Consider the following 18,817-nt stretch of genomic DNA (forward strand, 5'->3'; position numbering starts at 1 on the left):
TATATATATATATATATATATATATATATATATATATATATATATATATATAACCTGTTATGTCAGCTTATGACAACTGACTTAACACTGTCATGACACCAAACTGTTATCTAGGTCAGCTAGTTACCACTAGCCAACTAGCTTATAGATAATTTTAAGACTATTCATGTCATTTGTTTTGTCAATGATATGTAGGCCTTATGCCAGGGCATAGGGTTCAGGTAACGTGTTAGCTGCCATGTATAGGTTACGTCCCAAATGGCACCCTATTCTCTACATAGTGCACTCATTTTTACCAGAGGCCTATGGGTACTGGTCAAAGGTAGTGCACTATAAAGGCAATAGGGTGGCATTTGGAACACAGCGTCAGCTCTGCTGGTGTCTGTGACTCTATACTTCTACCTCCTCCATGTTCCCCCCCAAAGGGCCTTTTATATATGTATCCATACCAGACCTGGGTTCAAATACTATTTGGAATCTTTCGAATCATTTCATCCTTTGCTTTTAGCCTGTCTGGAATACGAGATGGGCGGGGTTTGCAGTTTTGCAACTATTCTATTGGTTCCATTGTGCCAGGCAAACATGATCGAGCCCAGCTAAAGGATTTTAAGTTACTGTATTTTGAATATACTGAACAAAAATAAGCGCAAGAAGTGTTGGTCCTATGTTTTATGAGCTGAAATAAAAGTTCCCAGAAATTTTCCATGTGCACAAAAAGCTTATTTCTCTCAAATTTTGTTCACTATTTTTTTCCCATCCCAGTTAGTGAGCATTTTTCTTTTGTCAAGATAATCCATCCACCTGACAGGTGTGGCATATCAAGAAGCTGATTAAACAGCATGATCATTACACAGGTACACCTTGTGTTGGGGACAATAAAAGGCCACTCTAAAATGTTCCGTTTTGCCACAGATGTCTCAAGTTTAGAGGGAGCGTGCAATTGGCATGCTGACTGCAGGAATCTCCACCAGAGCTGTTGTCAGATAATTTAATTTAAATTTCTCTACCATAAGCCGCCTCCAACATCATTTTAGAGAATTTGGCATTCCGTCCAACCGGCCTCACAACCACAGACCACGTGTAACCACGCCAGCCCAGGACCTCCACATCCGGCTTCTTTACCTGTGGGATTGTCTGAGACAAGCCACCTGGACAGCTGATGAAATGATTTGTGCACAAACTGTCAGAAACCGCCTCAGGGTCCTGACCTGACTGCAGTTCGGCATCGTAACCGACTTCAGTGGGCAAATGCTCACCTTCGATGGCCACTGGCACAATGGAGAAGTGTGCTCTTCACAGATGTATCCTGGTTTCAACTATACCGGGCAGATAGCAGACAGTGTGTCTGGCTTCGTGTGGGTGAGCAGTTTGCTGTCAATGTTGTGAACATGGTGCCCCATGGTGCTGGTGGTGGTGTGGTATGGGCAGGCCTAAGCTACGGACAACAAACACAATTGCATTTATTGATTGTAATTTGAATGCACAGAGATGCCGTGACGAGATCCTAAGGCCCATTGTCGTGCCATTCATCCGCCGCCATCACCTCATGTTTCAGCATGATGATGCTGAATCCATGTCACAAGGATCTGTACACAACTCCTGGAAGCTGAAAATGTTCCAGTTCTTCCATGGTCTGCATGCTCACCAGACATCTCACCACCCATTGAGCATCTTTGGGATGGCGTGTTCCAGTTCCCGCCAATATTCATCAACTTCCCCCAGCCGTGGAAGAGGAGCGGGACAACATTCCTCTGGCCACAATCAACAGCCTGATCAACTCTATGTGAAGGAGATGTGTTGCGCTGCATTAGGCAAACGATGGTCCCACCAGATACTGACTGGTTTTCTGATTCACGCCTTACCTTTTTTTAAAGGTATCTGTGACCAACAGATGCATATCTGTATTCCCGGTTATGTGAAATCCATTGATTAGGGCCTAATGAATTTATTTCAATAGACTGATTTCCTTATATGAACTGTGACTCAGTAAAATCTTAGAAATTGTTGCATGTTGCATTTATAGTCTGGTTCAGTGTAGTATTTGTACCCAGGTCTGATCCATTCACCTCTGTGACGTCATGTATATGCTGTGACAGCAAACGTGCTGAACCCAGGTCTGATCCATTCTCCTCTGTGACGTCATGTATATGCTGTGACAGCAAACGTGCTGAACCCAGGTCTGATCCACACTCCTCTGTGACATCATGTATATGCTGTGACAGCAAACGTGCTGAACCCAGGTCTGATCCACACTCCTCTGTGACGTCATGTATATGCTGTGACAGCGAACGTGCTGAACCCAGGTCTGATCCACACTCCTCTGTGACGTCATGTATATGCTGTGACAGGGAACGTGCTGAACCCAGGTCTGATCCACACTCCTCTGTGACGTCATGTATATGCTGTGACAGCGAACGTGCTGAACCCAGGTCTGATCCACACTCCTCTGTGACGTCATGTATATGCTGTGACAGCGAACGTGCTGAACCCAGGTCTGATCCATTCTCCTCTGTGACGTCATGTATATGCTGTGACAGCAAACGTGCTGAACCCAGGTCTGATCCACACTCCTCTGTGACTCATGTATATGCTGTGACAGCGAACGTGCTGAACCCAGGTCTGATCCACAGTACTCTGTGACGTCATGTATATGCTGTGACTGCGAACGTGCTCTGAAATACTCTTCATGTCTCTGAAACAATAAAACCTTCATGAGTAACGTGTCTTTGGTTGGGTTGTTTTTCCTGCTGATGGTGGTCTACTGACTCATGTTGCATGGTTTATACCTGGGGGTGTTTCTCTGTCAGGGTGTAGTCACCTGCATGGTTTATACCTGGGGGCGTTTCTCTGTCAGTGTCAGGGTGTAGTCACCTGCATGGTTTATACCTGGGGGCGTTTCTCTGTCAGGGTGTAGTCACCTGCATGGTTTATACCTGGGGGCGTTTCTCTGTCAGGGTGTAGTCACCTGCATGGTTTATACCTGGGGGCGTTTCTCTGTCAGGGTGTAGTCACCTGCATGGTTTATACCTGGGGGCGTTTCTCAGTCAGGGTGTAATCACATGCATGGTTTATACCTGGGGGTGTTTCCCAGTCAGGGTTTAGTTACATGCATGGTTTATACTTGGGGGGCTTTTCCCAGTCAGGGTGTAGTTACATGCATGGTTTATACCTGGGGGCGTTTCTCAGTCAGGGTGTAATCACATGCATGGTTTATACTTGGGGGGCGTTTCTCAGTCAGGGTGTAGTTACATGCATGGTTTATACCTGGGGGCGTTTCTCAGTCAGGGTGTAATCACATGCATGGTTTATACTTGGGGGGCGTTTCCCAGTCAGGGTGTAGTTACATGCATGGTTTATACCTGGGGGCGTTTCTCAGTCAGGGTGTAATCACATGCATGGTTTATACTTGGGGGGCGTTTCCCAGTCAGGGTGTAGTTACATGCATGGTTTATACAGATATATATATATAGAAACCATTATACACAGGCAGTTAGAAAAGCCAAGGCTAGCTTTTTCAAGCAGAAATTTGCTTCCTGCAACACTAACTTAAAAAAGTTCTGGGACACTGTAAAGTCCATGGAGAATAAGAACCCCTCCTCCCAGCTGCCCACTGCACTGAAGATAGGAAACACTGTCACCACTGATAAATCCACCATAATTGAGAATTTCAATAAGCATTTTTCTACGGCTGGCCATGCTTTCCACCTGGCTACTCCTACCCCGGTCAACAGCACTGCACCCCCCACAACAACTCGCCCAAGCCTTCCCCATTCCTCCTTCTCCCAAATCTGCTCAGCTGATGTTCTGAATGAGCTGCAAAATCTGGACCCCTACAAATCAGCCGGGCTAGACAATCTGGACCCTTTCTTTCTAAAATTATCTGCAAAAATTGTTGCCACCCCTATTACTAGCCTGTTCAACCTCTCTTTCGTGTCGTCTGAGATTCCCAAAGATTGGAAAGCAGCTGCGGTCATCCCCCTCTTCAAAGGGGGTGACACTCTTGACCCAAACTGCTACAGACCTATATCTATCCTACCATGCCTTTCTAAGGTCTTCGAAAGCCAAGTCAACAAACAGATTACCGACCATTTCGAATCTCATCATACCTTCTCTGCTATGCAATCTGGTTTCAGAGCTGGTCATGGGTGCACCTCAGCCACGCTCAAGGTCCTAAATGATATCTTAACCGCCATTGATAAGAAACATTACTGTGCAGCCGTATTCATTGATCTGGCCAAGGATTTCGACTCTGTCAATCACCACATCCTCATCGGCAGACTCGACAGCCTTGGTTTCTCAAATGATTGCCTCGCCTGGTTCACCAACTACTTCTCTGATAGAGTTCAGTGTGTCAAATCGGAGGGTCTGCTGTCCGGACCTCTGGCAGTCTCTATGGGGGTGCCACGGGGTTCAATTCTTGGACCGACTCTCTTCTCTGTATACATCAATGAGGTCGCTCTTGCTGCTGGTGAGTCTCTGATCCACCTCTATGCAGACGACACCATTCTGTATACTTCTGGCCCTTCTTTGGATACTGTGTTAACAACCCTCCAGGCAAGCTTCAATGCCATACAACTCTCCTTCCGTGGCCTCCAATTGCTCTTAAATACAAGTAAAACTAAATGCATGCTCTTCAACCGATCGCTACCTGTACCTACCCGCCTGTCCAACATTACTACTCTGGACGGCTCCGACTTAGAATACGTGGACAACTACAAATACTTAGGTGTCTGGTTAGACTGTAAACTCTCCTTCCAGACCCATATCAAACATCTCCAATCCAAAGTTAAATCTAGAATTGGCTTCCTATTTCGCAACAAAGCATCCTTCACTCATGCTGCCAAACATACCCTTGTAAAACTGACCATCCTACCAATCCTCGACTTTGGCGATGTCATTTACAAAATAGCCTCCAATACCCTACTCAACAAATTGGATGCAGTCTATCACAGTGCAATCCGTTTTGTCACCAAAGACCCATATACTACCCACCAATGCGACCTGTACGCTCTCGTTGGCTGGCCCTCGCTTCATACTCGTCGCCAAACCCACTGGCTCCATGTCATCTACAAGACCCTGCTAGGTAAAGTCCCCCCTTATCTCAGCTCGCTGGTCACCATTGCATTTCCCACCTGTAGCACACGCTCCAGCAGGTATATCTCTCTAGTCACCCCCAAAACCAATTCTTTCTTTGACCGCCTCTCCTTCCAGTTCTCTGCTGCCAATGACTGGAACGAACTACAAAAATCTCTGAAACTGGAAACACTTATCTCCCTCACTAGCTTTAAGCACCAACTGTCAGAGCAGCTCACAGATTACTGCACCTGTACATAGCCCACCTATAATTTAGCCCAAACAACTACCTCTTTCCCTACTGTATTTTATTTATTTATTTATTTTGCTCCTTTGCACCCCAATTATTTGTATTTCTACTTTGCACTTTCTCCCATTGCAAATCTACCATTCCAGTGTTTTACTTGCTATATTGTATCTACTTTGCCGCCATGGCCTTTTTGCCTTTACCTCCCTTATCTCACCTCATTTGCTCACATTGTATATAGACTTGTTTATACTGTATTATTGACTGTATGTTTGTTTTACTCCATGTGTAACTGTGTCGTTGTATGTGTCGAACTGCTTTGCTTTATCTTGGCCAGGTCGCAATTGTAAATGAGAACTTGTTCTCAACTTGCCTACCTGGTTAAATAAAGGTGTTCTCAACTAGCCTACCTGGTTAAATAAAGGTGTTCTCAACTAGCCTACCTGGTTAAATAAATGTGTTCTCAACTAGACTACCTGGTTAAATAAAGGTGAAATAAATAAATAAAATAAATACCTGGGGGCGTTTCTCAGTCAGGGTGTAATCACATGCATGGTTTATACCTGGGGGCGTTTCTCAGTCAGGGTGTAATCACATGCATGGTTTATACCTGGGGGCGTTTCTCAGTCAGGGTGTAGTTACATGCATGGTTTATACCTGGGGGCGTTTCTCAGTCAGGGTGTAATCACATGCATGGTTTATACCTGGGGGCGTTTCTCAGTCAGGGTGTAGTTACATGCATGGTTTATACCTGGGGGCGTTTCTCAGTCAGGGTGTAGTTACATGCATGGTTTATACCATAATTTAATAGAGTTTATTAAATGGGGAGAGAGGCAAGGGGGGAGAGAAATAAAGAGAGATGGAGAGGAAGAGGGTAACAGAGGGAGTGAGAAAGAGAAGGTGTGATCTTATTGCATTGAGAGGGTCATTGTGTTCTCCAGTCTATGGCACCCTATAGATACTTGCTGGCTGCAAATATATGCGTGCCTCTATGGGGGTTAGGCCTGCCCTTATTGAGCTCTATGGAGGTTAGGCCTGCCCTTATTGAGCTCTATGGAGGTTAGGCCTGCCCTTTTTGAGCTCTATGGAGGTTAGGCCTGCCCTTTTTGAGCTCTATGGAGGTTAGGCCTGCCCTTATTGAGCTCTATGGAGGTTAGGCCTGCCCTTTTTAGAGCTCTATGGAGGTTAGGCCTGCCCTTATTGAGCTCTATGGAGGTTAGGCCTGCCCTTTTGAGCTCTACGGAGGTTAGGCCTGCCCTTATTGAGCTCTATGGAGGTTAGGCCTGCCCTTATTGAGCTCTATGGAGGTTAGGCCTGCCCTTTTTGAGCTCTATGGGTGTTAGGCCTGCCCTTTTTGAGCTCTATGGGTGTTAGAACTGCCCTTATTGAGCTCTATGGAGGTTAGGCCTGCCCTTATTGAGCTCTATGAGGGTTAGGCCTGCCCTTATTGAGCTCTATGGGGGTTAGGCCTGCCCTTATTGAGCTCTATGAGGGTTAGGCCTGCCCTTTTTGAGCTCTATGGGGGGTTAGACCTACCCTTATTGAGCTCTATGGAGGTTAGGCCTGCCCTTATTGAGCTCTATGGGGGGTTAGGCCTGCCCTTATTGAGCTCTATGGGGGGTTAGGCCTACCCTTATTGAGCTCTATGGGGGTTAGGCCTGCCCTTATTGAGCTCTATGGAGGTTAGGCCTGCCCTTTTGAGCTCTATAGGTGTTAGGCCTGCCCTTATTGAGCTCTATGGGGGTTAGGCCTACCCTTATTGAGCTCTATGAGGGGTTAGGCCTGCCCTTATTGAGCTCTATGGGGGTTAGGCCTACCCTTATTGAGCTCTATGAGGGGTTAGACCTACCCTTATTGAGCTCTATGGGGGTTACTGTAGCAAAATGTTTCAAAAATGATGTGCAACAGAAAACAAAATTGTGTGTTTCTTACGGGCCTCCCGAGTGGCGCAGCGGTCTAAGGCACCTCATTGCAGTGCTGGAGGCATCCCTACAGATCCGGGTTCGATCCTGGGCTGTGTTGCATCCGGCTGCGACCGGGAGATCCATGAGGTGGCACACAATTGATCCAGCGTCATCCAGGTTATGGGAGGGTTTGGCCTAGCCGTCCTTACAGGAGTTTCAGCAATGGGACAAGACTGTAGCTACCAATTGGTTTTCATGAAAAAGAGGTCAAATGTTTTTAGAATGATAATGAGGGTTTGTTATTGGACAATTTCAGGCAGTCCCTGTCTGTTTGTTTACTGTTGTTTGGTGCCTAATGAGCCTTTAAAAGGTTATTTTGTAACTCATTCTGACCTGGTTTGATCTTATTCAAATCTAGATTTTGATCGGTGTTGTTTCTGTTGATGTCTGACGGTATTGGTCCTGGTTCAAAAGTCAAGGACACTTTATTTAAATTGGATGTCTTATTTAGAGCATGGGCTTTTCCTATTGGTGTGAATCCCTTGGTGTCATGTGACCTACAGACGACCAACACTTGAACTTCTACTAATAGCTTCTCTCTCTCTCACCAAACTGTGTTACACAAATACAGGTAGATCAGGTACGTGACTCTGCCCAGTCATCTGCATGCTCCCTGTAAATACCCTGCATTATGCTAAACATTCTAAAAACCTGTTCATGGTTACTGTCTCCATGGCAGCCTGACAACAGTGCACGAGCCGGCCCCTAAACACCAGAGCCTGTGATAATCCTGTGACACCACCAGGCTTCCCTCCACACACACACGTTCTTTAGGTGCCCTTTGCTCTGCTGAATGCAATTCTGTTGTTGCTATGTTTTGTCGCTTTAGCCCCGAAAAAAGCAACAACACCCTGAATACCCTTAATGCACTGTTGTTAAGAGCAGAGCAGAACACAGTGGTCTCTTTGAATTGAGCCCCTTCAGAATGTAACTCTTGAGTTCCAGTTTGATGTTTCACGAGTCCTCATACAGAGGTGTATTCACTTCAGTGGCCTTTTGGAAAGATAACTATTTGCTAAACATCCATCAGACCTGAAGCAGCCTGTGTGCTTTTGCATGTGTAGTCAAAGCGCCTGAGTCAGACCTGCTGTGTTCAAATACCATTTGCAACCTTTTAAATACTTGTAGCATTTTCCCCTAGCCTGCCTGGCGTAGAGACCACGTGCCACATGGCTGAAGTTTGCATGTTGCAACTATTCTATTGGTCGATTGCGCCAGGCAAGCTCAATCAAGGACCAGCTAGAGTATTTACAATTATTTCAAATAGTATTTGAACCCAGGTCTTGACACTAGAGGTGCTCTGTCCCAACGTTGGAAGTGTTAAAGGGAGGTGTTGTGTTGGTGTTGTAGCCATGGCAACATAAACAGGAGTAGCAGGTAGTTTGTCAACAGAGATTAGAACATGGGCCTATATACTGTATGTTCCCGTGTGGCTCGGTTGGTAGAGCGTGGCACTTGCTACGGCCTGGGCTGTGGATTTGATTCTCACGGGGGACCTGTATGAAAATGTATGCACTCACTACTGTAAGTTGCAGAGCGTCTGATAAATGACTAAAATATATATTTTTATGTAAGCGTGTTAGGTAAAGGCTTTAGAGAGAGAGTATGTGTGTAGTCCCTGCTGTAGTCCCATGTCCCATCCTATTCCCTATGTAGTGCCCAGAGCTCTGGTTAAAAGTAGGGAATAGGGGGCCGTAGCTGTTGACCAGGGCACTATATAGGGAATAGGATGGGACATGGGACTACAGCAGGGACTACACACATGCTCTTTCTCTCTCTAAGCCTTTACCTAACACGCTTACATAAAAATATATATTTGAGTCATTTATCAGACATACATTAGTGAGTGCATACATTTTCATACTGGACCCCGTGAGAATCAAATCCACAGCCCAGGCCGTAGCTGTGTGTTTTATAGTCCTCTGACAGTGAGAGGGGGGAGGAAGCGCATGTTTTTGATTACCTTGACCACTGTCTAGTTGAATGAGTATTTAATCTGTCTTTGGCCCCAGTTGAATTGTCCCACGTACTGCATCCTGGGGATCACCTTGACTTCCATGTAAGGTGTAGGACAAGGTTTTCTTCCTTTGTGACCCACGAATTGAGGTGTATTTTGAGCCGCAAACCCCCCCAAAAAACATACACAGACCAAAGAATAAGTCAAAAATATGAATAGAAAATGTTGGTTTCTAAGCTATTCTCCTGCAATTCCACACGTCCTGGCATGGCGCTGAAAGAAATGTTGCAATTTTAAATCCACTTTCCTGAAATTCTATACACTTTTCCATTGAGCTGAGAGAAACGTTTGCTTTTTTAAGTTTATTTGTTTTTAAATTCTCAAAGAATATAGGCTATTATTGTCAGATGTATAGGTCCATTATCTTTTTACATACTTCATATTTGGTTTTAGTTTACGTTTACACTTAAAAGCATTTTTCTATCCCGAAAATGTATTTCTTGGGGTGGCAATGTCATCCCACGACCCACAAGTGGGTCCCGACCCACAGTTTAGGAACCACCGGTGTAGGAGACAAGTACGCACGCACGCACGTACGCAGGCTAAGTTGCTTTCTATAGTTATAGTTACTAGTTAGCTATCCAAATTGTAATCAGTTACATATATTTTTCATTACCCAAACTCAGTAACGTAATCTGATTACTTTCAGTTACTTTTTGGATTACTTTCCCCTTAAGATGCATTAGAAGAAGACAAAAAGGATCCATCTCAACACGTTTGATGTCGTCATAGTGATCTCTGACTTGTGGTCAGACTCGCTCAGTTTTTTTCTGTAATCAGATGACATGTAACTGATTATATGTAATGAATTTACACGCCAACCCTACACAGACAGACAAACGCTGGCATGGACACACACACACACACTATCTCACTCTCTCTCTCAAACACACACACACAAACAAGCACATACACCCTCCTACGGAATGAGAAGGAAAGCCCTCTCTGCCTGTAGGTTTATGTTATGACTCCATTCAATTTCACCCTTCCAATGACATCTAGGGTGCTGGCATCTATAGAACAGGTTCACACGGGTGACATATTTGTCACACACGATGAGTGTCCACCATCGGCTGTGAGGGCAGTAGACCGTGAGTCCCATGCAACCAGACTTCTGTGGCTTGTTACAGCCTGTCTCAAACTCCTCTGTGGGAGAGAGAGAGTCCCAAATGAAGTTAGCAGCCTAGTATTCCCTATATAGTATACTACATTTGAGGGAATTTGCCACATATACAATGTGTGGCATGAAGGTCTGGAGTAGAGCGAGATTATATAACGGGCTGGGATCTATCGAACCCAAGATCTATACCTCAGCAATAAGGTAGGGAGTTCTGTATCATGCATATGGTCACAGGTAGATGTTGTTCAGCCCGGCACAACAGTGGAGGGCCAGTCAACCCATAAAGTCCTTATACTCTTGCATAAGGGCCTTATCTTTTATATCAGTGAGAATTTATTTTAAAAAAAATAAAAAAGGTTCAATTGATACACGCCCTCATAGGATTAGGGTTAGTGCTTCCACACATATCTCCATGTTACAGTGCTTGTTTATGGAAAACAGACGGAAGACTGAGGCGACCACCTGTGCTAAAATTAGTGCTATCTAGTGTGCTCCGAACACCTGTGTGTAAGTGTTAACTGGAGAATGGTTCAGGTTGGAGGCACCCATAGCTGTGTGGATCTGTGCAAAACTGTTGCAGTAAGTATCATTTTTAGTTAAAAGATGATTTATCGCTGATGAAAAGGGCCATATGTTTCGAAAAGCAGTATCGCAAGCAATGATTATTGACATTTCTCAACAGCATCGGGATTGTAGTTCGCGAGCGAAGTTGACTGCTGAAAACTGTAGGGAGAAGGAAGAATTCTTTCTGCCTAGGGTTTGATAGCTAGGATCTATCCACAGAAACATGACCTAATGTTCAAGCGCCTACGGCTCACTACGAACAAGCACTGACAAAGAAACATACCATCTCAGAACACAGGACCACACCCCACAACATAAATGTACATAGCAACCATTCAGCATGGACGACACATCACAAAAACGTTCATCTGCACAAGTTCATGGGGTGTGGTTTAATACCATTTTAAATGCTCCCCAGTAAGTAGCGTCCCTTGGGAAACACTGACCAACACTTTGGTTCCTGCCTTGTTACATACGGTTTGATTGACATAAGACCAGTAAATTACTAGGTTCACCTGAATGAGCAATATTATATTGCCCTTTTCTGCTTTTTTTTAAACTTTTACTTAACTAGGCAAGTCAGTTAAGAACAAATCCTTATTTACAATGACGGCCTACCAAAATACCTCCTGTGGTTGGTGTTAAAAAGAAAAAATATAGGACAAAATACACATCACGACAAGAGAGACAACACTGCATAAAGAGAGACCTTAGACAACAACATAGCATGATAACAACACATGACAACACAGCATGGTAGCAACACAACATGACAACACAACATGACAACACAGCATGGTAGGAACACAACATGACAACACAGCATGGTAGCAACACATGACAACACAGCATGGTAGGAACACAACATGACAACACAGCATGGTAGGAACACAACATGACAACACAACATGACAACACAGCATGGTAGCAACACAACATGACAACACAGCATGGTAGCAACACAACATGACAACACAGCATGGTAGCAACACAACATGACAACACAGCATGGTAGGAACACAACATGACAACACAACATGACAACACAGCATGGTAGCAACACAACATGACAACACAGCATGGTAGGAACACAACATGACAACACAACATGACAACACAGCATGGTAGCAACACATGACAACACAGCATGGTAGGAACACAACATGACAACACAGCATGGTAGGAACACAACATGACAACACAACATGACAACACAGCATGGTAGCAACACAACATGACAACACAGCATGGTAGGAACACAACATGACAACACAACATGACAACACAGCATGGTAGCAACACATGACAACACAGCATGGTAGGAACACAACATGACAACACAGCATGGTAGGAACACAACATGACAACACAGCATGGTAGGAACACAACATGACAACACAACATGACAACACAGCATGGTAGCAACACAACATGACAACACAGCATGGTAGCAACACAACATGACAACACAGCATGGTAGCAACACAACATGACAACACAGCATGGTAGGAACACAACATGACAACACAACATGACAACACAGCATGGTAGCAACACAACATGACAACACAGCATGGTAGGAACACAACATGACAACACAACATGACAACACAGCATGGTAGCAACACATGACAACACAGCATGGTAGGAACACAACATGACAACACAGCATGGTAGGAACACAACATGACAACACAACATGACAACACAGCATGGTAGCAACACAACATGACAACACAGCATGGTAGCAACACAACATGACAACACAGCATGGTAGCAACACAACATGATAGCACAGCATGATAGCAACACAACATGACAACAACATGGTAGCACCACAAAACATGGTACAAACATGATTGGGCACAGACAACAGCACAAAGGGCAAGAAGGTAGAGACAACAATGCATCACGTGGAGCAGTCCAACTGTCACTAAGAGTGTCCATGATTGAGTCTTTGAATGAAGAGATACAACTGTCCAGTGTTTTTGGCAGCTCGTTCCAGTCGCTAGCTGCAGAGAGCTGAAAAGAGGAGCAACGCAGGGATGCGTGTGCTTTGGGGACCAGAGGGCTGCAGTAGGTATCTCAGATAGGTGGGAGTTAGGCCTAAGAGGGTACATGCTTTGTCGTCTTCTTTGACGGACTGCGTGGTTTTACTCAGTTTTATTACATGCTCTGTAGACTACCACATGAATGCATAATATATAAACAACTTGCACGTCACATTTCAAAACAAGTACTTGCATGGTGGCTTCAATGACAGGTTTAGATACTCTGCGGTGCCTTGTTAGGTCGAGAGCTCAACTACGATATCCACAATCCCTTTCGCATCATACGCGGCAGGTTTTTCTCGGATCGGAGTTAGCTACAATTCAAAACGAGACGTCTCTGTTTATGTTCAACACACCTCCAACATATTATTCTGCTGTCCGCACGGAGCGAAGCATTAAAAAACAACATTTGGGGGAATGTAACTTTATACAGGAAGAAAGCCAACACGAAAGCGTCGTATGATTGGCCATTCTGACTTTTTTTGTATCAAACATTGATATTTGTTGACAAATTGCCTTTGTTAGCTGGTAAACAAGCTAACTCAACGAACTTGGTCTGAAGCGGCGGGTGGTAGATGGTTGTCACCCGCTCACTGAGCGGTGTGTCTCGGCAGGAGGAGCGCATCGACTCCGCTGTAAGTAAAACTACCTAACAATAACCTTCCTCTCATTTACACAAGATAACTAACCATATTAGCTTGCCAATCAGTTGACAATCTCCTGTTTTCCTTTGTGAACCCGCTGGCTAGCTAACATAAGGGACAGTAGGCTAGCTAGCTAATATGATTGCTTGCTGGTGGAGAGATGTGCCAGGTAACGTTAACGTTACAGTAGCTGGTTATTCCTCTCAAAAACCTAGCTAACTAATAATGGTCATAATTTAGGCTATAACCAAATCTTCTCTTAACGTTAATCATAACTATTTATTTTTGGGTCATTGTAATGTATCCAAAGCTATTTAGTCATAAATCCTTACGTTTTTACGCATGGTGGTCCCGGGAATCGAACGCACTATTCCGGCTTTGTCTACCAACTGAGCTAACCAACAAACTAGGTTTTGCATGTCAAGTTGGAGTGGGATATCATTCCCTCGTTCAAGCATCTGATCTGTTGGCTAGCCCTGCTTCTGCCTTTGTTGGTCCGGTCTGGCGATGACTTGGATCCGCCTTTTTGACATCCATGTCCCGTTGTCGTATCAATCATTCGGTTCCCCCTTTCCAATTATCTTATCTCTTAGCTGATCAATAGCTCGAATGGTGATTTGACTTGCCACTCAGCTATTGTTTAGTTACAAACGTTGTCGTCATTGCATTGCCACGGGTAAACATGTTGTTTACAAACTGATTTTTGGTCAGAATATGTTTTGTTTTTAACCTTGTGGATGTACACACACACACACACCACCACCACCACCATATGTTTTACTATCCTTGTGGGTACCTAGCCTTAACCTGACTCCTGAACTTAGCCCTAGTTGTAACTAAAACACAAAACCGAACCCCTAAACTTAAAATAGCGTTTGTCCTTCTGGGGATGTGGGAAATGTCCCCACTAGGGATAATGTGCCTTGTTTTACTATCCTAGTGGGGACTTGTTTTACTATCCCAGTGGGGACTTGTTTTACTATCCCAGTGGGGACTTTTGGGCATTTCCATTACCCTCAAGGATAGTAATACACACACCCCTTCCCACTCCAGAGGGTCTGGGGGGGGGTCTGTCCCACTCCAGAGGGTCTGAAGGGGGGGGGTCTGTCCCACTCCAGAGGGTCTGGGGGGGGTCTGTCTTCTATTGAATCTGTAGGTCTGTAGGAACCCCCACCTATCCAGAGTGTCTGTAGGAACGCCCACCTATCCAGAGTGTCTGTAGGAACGCCCACCTATCCAGAGTGTCTGTAGGAACCCCCACCTATCCAGAGTGTCTGTAGGAACCCCCACCTATCCAGAGTGTCTGTAGGAACCCCCACCTATCCAGAGTGTCTGTAGGAACCCCCACCTATCCAGCAGGTCTTCTGTGTCTGTGTGTACGTGATGTGTGCTGTTCTCTGGAGCTGTTGCGTCATGAGGCTTGGTACTGTGTGTTTGTGTTAACACACTGTAGGCCTGTGTGTTTTGGCCTGTGTGTGTGCACTCTGTATGTGCCTGGACTCTGAATGGAATGCCTGGGTAGTTCCCCAGGTCATAACTGTGGGTGTGTACGTGTGTGTTTTTTTGCTTACGTTTGTGCATACTGTAAGCTTATGAGTCTGTACTCTGAATGACAGGCCTGGGTAAGTTCCCCGGGTCGTAACTGTGCGTGTATGAGGCTAGGGACATCTGAGCAGCTTAGGCTAGGCTGTAGGCTACACTCTGCAGTGTGTATGTGAAGCTTGGCACACTACTCTTCAGTTCAGCTTATTCGCTCCATTCAGTGTGCTGGGTTTGTGCATGTGAGATGGAGGATTACCAGGGTTTGTCATGGAAAGTGGGTCAGACAGTGGGTATGTTTTTACTGTCGTTTCTGTTAGTGGGGATAGAAAGACAAAGGCCTGGTAAAACATCATCAGACCTTTTTCCAAATTGCTGGGCGCAGATTGACTGTTGGTCTCTCTTTCTTAGTCTCTACACCTCGAGTCTATATCAGTCTCTGTCTCTCTCTACTTCTTCCCTTCTAATTCTTTAGGTATATTCCAAACAGTCTCTCTCTCTCTCTCTCTCTCTCTCTCTCTCTCTCTCTCTCTCTCTCTCTCTCTCTCTCTCTCTCTCTCTCTCTCTCTCTCTCTCTCTCTCTCTCTCTCTCTCTCTCTCTCTCTCTCTCTCTCTCTCTCTCTCTCTCTCTCTCTCTCTCTCTCTCTCTCTCTCTCTCTCTCTCTCTCTCTCTCTCTCTCTCTCTCTCTCTCTCTCTCTCTCTCTCTCTCTCTCTCTCTCTCTCTCTCTCTCTCTCTCTCTCTCTCTCTCTCTCTCTACTTCTTCCCTTCTAATTCTTTAGGTATATTCCAAACAGTCCCTCACCCTCTCTGCTTCTCTCTTTCCCTACTTCTCCATCTCTCTCGGTCTTAATTACGCACATGAGGTCATTCATACATGGAAGGACCTGCCAACAGCTGAAAGAAAATGTCAAATCTGGACACGGGGGCAGTTTGCTTCTGCACCTGACTGGAGAAATATTTAACAGGGAAAAAACAACTAAGTCTGTTTGTGTTCTGAAGCTCTACCTTTTAGTCTAGCAGTTCACAACATTACAAATGCTGCTCCTGTGAAGTTTCCCCTGGGTTTTATATATATTATTTAACCTTTATTTAACTAGGCAAGTCAGTTAAGAACATATACTTATTTACAGTGACGGCCTACACCGACCAAATCCGAACGGCGCTGGGCAAGTTGTGCGCTGCCCTATGGGACTCCCAACCACGGCCGGTTGTGATACAGCCTGGATTCGAACCAGGGTGTCCCTAGTGATGCCTCTAACACTGAGATGCAGTGTCTTAGCCGCTGCGCCACTCGGGCGCCCAAGGTACAGATCTAGGATCAGCTTTCCCTCCCCCAATGCTAACTAAAACCATTAGGGGGGATGCTAAACTGTCCCAAAATCAGCATTTAGGAACAACTTCACTCAACTCCAATAAGGTTAGCCTTACTGAAATTAAGTAGTTTGTATTGTGAACACAACATTTATGATGTTGTCTTTGACCCCTCAGATTTGGAAAGTGAAAAACAAAGAGCTGGGTGGTGGGAGTAGTAGTTAGGGTTAGAGAGGAGGGCTGGGAGTAGTAGTTAGGGTTAGAGAGGAGGGCTGGTAGTAGTAGTTAGGGTTAGAGAGGAGGGCTGGTAGTAGTAGTTAGGGTTAGAGAGGAGGGCTGGTAGTAGTAGTTAGGGTTAGAGAGGAGGGCTGGGAGTAGTAGTTAGGGTTAGAGAGGAGGGCTGGGAGTAGTAGTTGGGGTTAGAGAGGAGGGCTGGGAGTAGTAGTTAGGGTTAGAGAGGAGGGCTGGGAGTAGTAGTAGTTAGGGTTAGAGAGGAGGGCTGGGAGTAGTAGTAGTTGGGGTTAGAGAGGATGACTGGGAGTAGTAGTTGGGGTTAGAGAGGAGGGCTGGTAGAAGTAGTTAGGGTTAGAGAGGAGGGCTGGTCGTAGTTCTCTCCTTCCCATATCCCCCAGTCTCTCCTCCATCTCTCTCAGGGGCTGCTGCTGCCAGTACAGGCTGTGCTTTAGGCACAGATTTATGATCAGTCTGCCCCCATCAGGTCAGCCCCCCTCCCTGCTGTCTTCCTGTGCAAAGTGAGTCAAGTGAGCCACACTTTCCCCAAGCTGCTGGTCACTGGAACGGTTGGTTGGTTTCTGGGAAGGTCACACAGTGTGTTTTCTACTGGCAGGAAGTAGTACCTAGGCAGGGTGTGAGTGTGTCCATGTGGTTTTGAGTGCATGCGATGTGTGTGTGTGTGTGTGTGTTGTTTGTCGTCTGTCCGCGGTCGGACTGTGTTCACCTCAGTGAATTATTGATGAGCCTGTAACTTGAACGCCTCCCCTCCTCTCCATCTCCCAGTCTCTCCATCTGTCACCAGTAGCCTACATCCCAGTACTGCCTACTGGAGTCAGTACACCCCCCTCTCTCTCTCTCTCTCTCTCTCTAGGCCCCTCTCTCCCTTCCCCTGGGTGTGTTTGATGGGGATTACCTACCTAGTGACAATCATTTACTGTTAATGCGGCCACACACACACACACACACACACAGGGTGGTGGTAGGGTGGGGCTGTATAATCGGTGCCAGATGGCCTTTGAAGATGGAAGGCGGGGGTCTCTGTACCTAATTACATTGACCTACACTGCGTTGTGTAGTTTTCATGCGTTTCAGGTCCATTACAGCATGTGACTTGGCTGAGTGGATAGAAACATTGCTCTGAATACGAGTTCAGGTAGGCTACAGCCCACGTTTCCATTCTATGGAATACAGTGTCTAAGATTTAGTCAACCTCTGCCTTTGAGTAGTCCAAAGAAACATGTCAGCTATTGGAAGTCTTTCTCCTGTTACTCTTATAGGCTATTGAATAGGATTCTGGGAAAGTTCAATAAATTCCCTGGTTTTCCAGAAATCCCGTTTCCGGATTTCCCTCTTATTCCCTTCCGATTCCGTGAATCTTCCAACAAGGATTTCTGGAAAACCAGGGAATTTATTGAAAGTACCATGAATTTTGCAACCCTAGTTTCAGATATCTGGAGTGTGTTTTATAAATGTCTGAAAGGCATTTGGGAACCAACCACTAGTGAAGTTCACCCCCTGTTCAGTGAATTAGACCTTGTGATAATGTCTAGGTCATTTGACTCCCTCCTCTGTGGTCAGTCTGTTACTGCTTGGCACTCAGCATTAAGGGGTGAAGGCCCTGTGATAGACTAGTTTCCTGTCCACGGGGTGTACTGAGGTGATAGACTAGTGTCCTGTCCAGGGGGTGTACTGAGGTGATAGACTAGTGTCCTGTCCAGGGGGTGTACTGAGGTGATAGACTAGTGTCCTGTCCAGGGGGTGTACTGAGGTGATAGACTAGTGTCCTGTCCAGGGGGTGTACTGAGGTGATAGACTAGTGTCCTGTCCAGGGGGTGTACTGAGGTGATAGACTAGTGTCCTGTCCAGGGGGTGTACTGAGGTGATAGACTAGTGTCCTGTCCAGGGGGTGTACTGAGGTGATAGACTAGTGTCCTGTCCAGGGGGTGTACTGAGGTGATAGACTAGTGTCCTGTCCAGGGGGTGTACTGAGGTGATAGACTAGTGTCCTGTCCAGGGGGTGTACTGAGGTGATAGACTAGTGTCCTGTCCAG

The 18,817-nt window shown here is 45.6% G+C and overlaps 1 pseudogene; it reads left to right on the forward strand.

The window, feature by feature from the left end:
• Positions 1–13,387: 13,387 nt before the first annotated feature.
• Positions 13,388–18,817, forward strand: part of LOC139381788 (E3 ubiquitin-protein ligase pellino homolog 1-like) — a 44,397-nt pseudogene continuing 38,967 nt past the window's right edge.

Source organism: Oncorhynchus clarkii, chromosome 23, assembly GCF_045791955.1.
Source record: "Oncorhynchus clarkii lewisi isolate Uvic-CL-2024 chromosome 23, UVic_Ocla_1.0, whole genome shotgun sequence".
NCBI classification, from domain to species: Eukaryota; Metazoa; Chordata; class Actinopteri; order Salmoniformes; family Salmonidae; genus Oncorhynchus; species Oncorhynchus clarkii.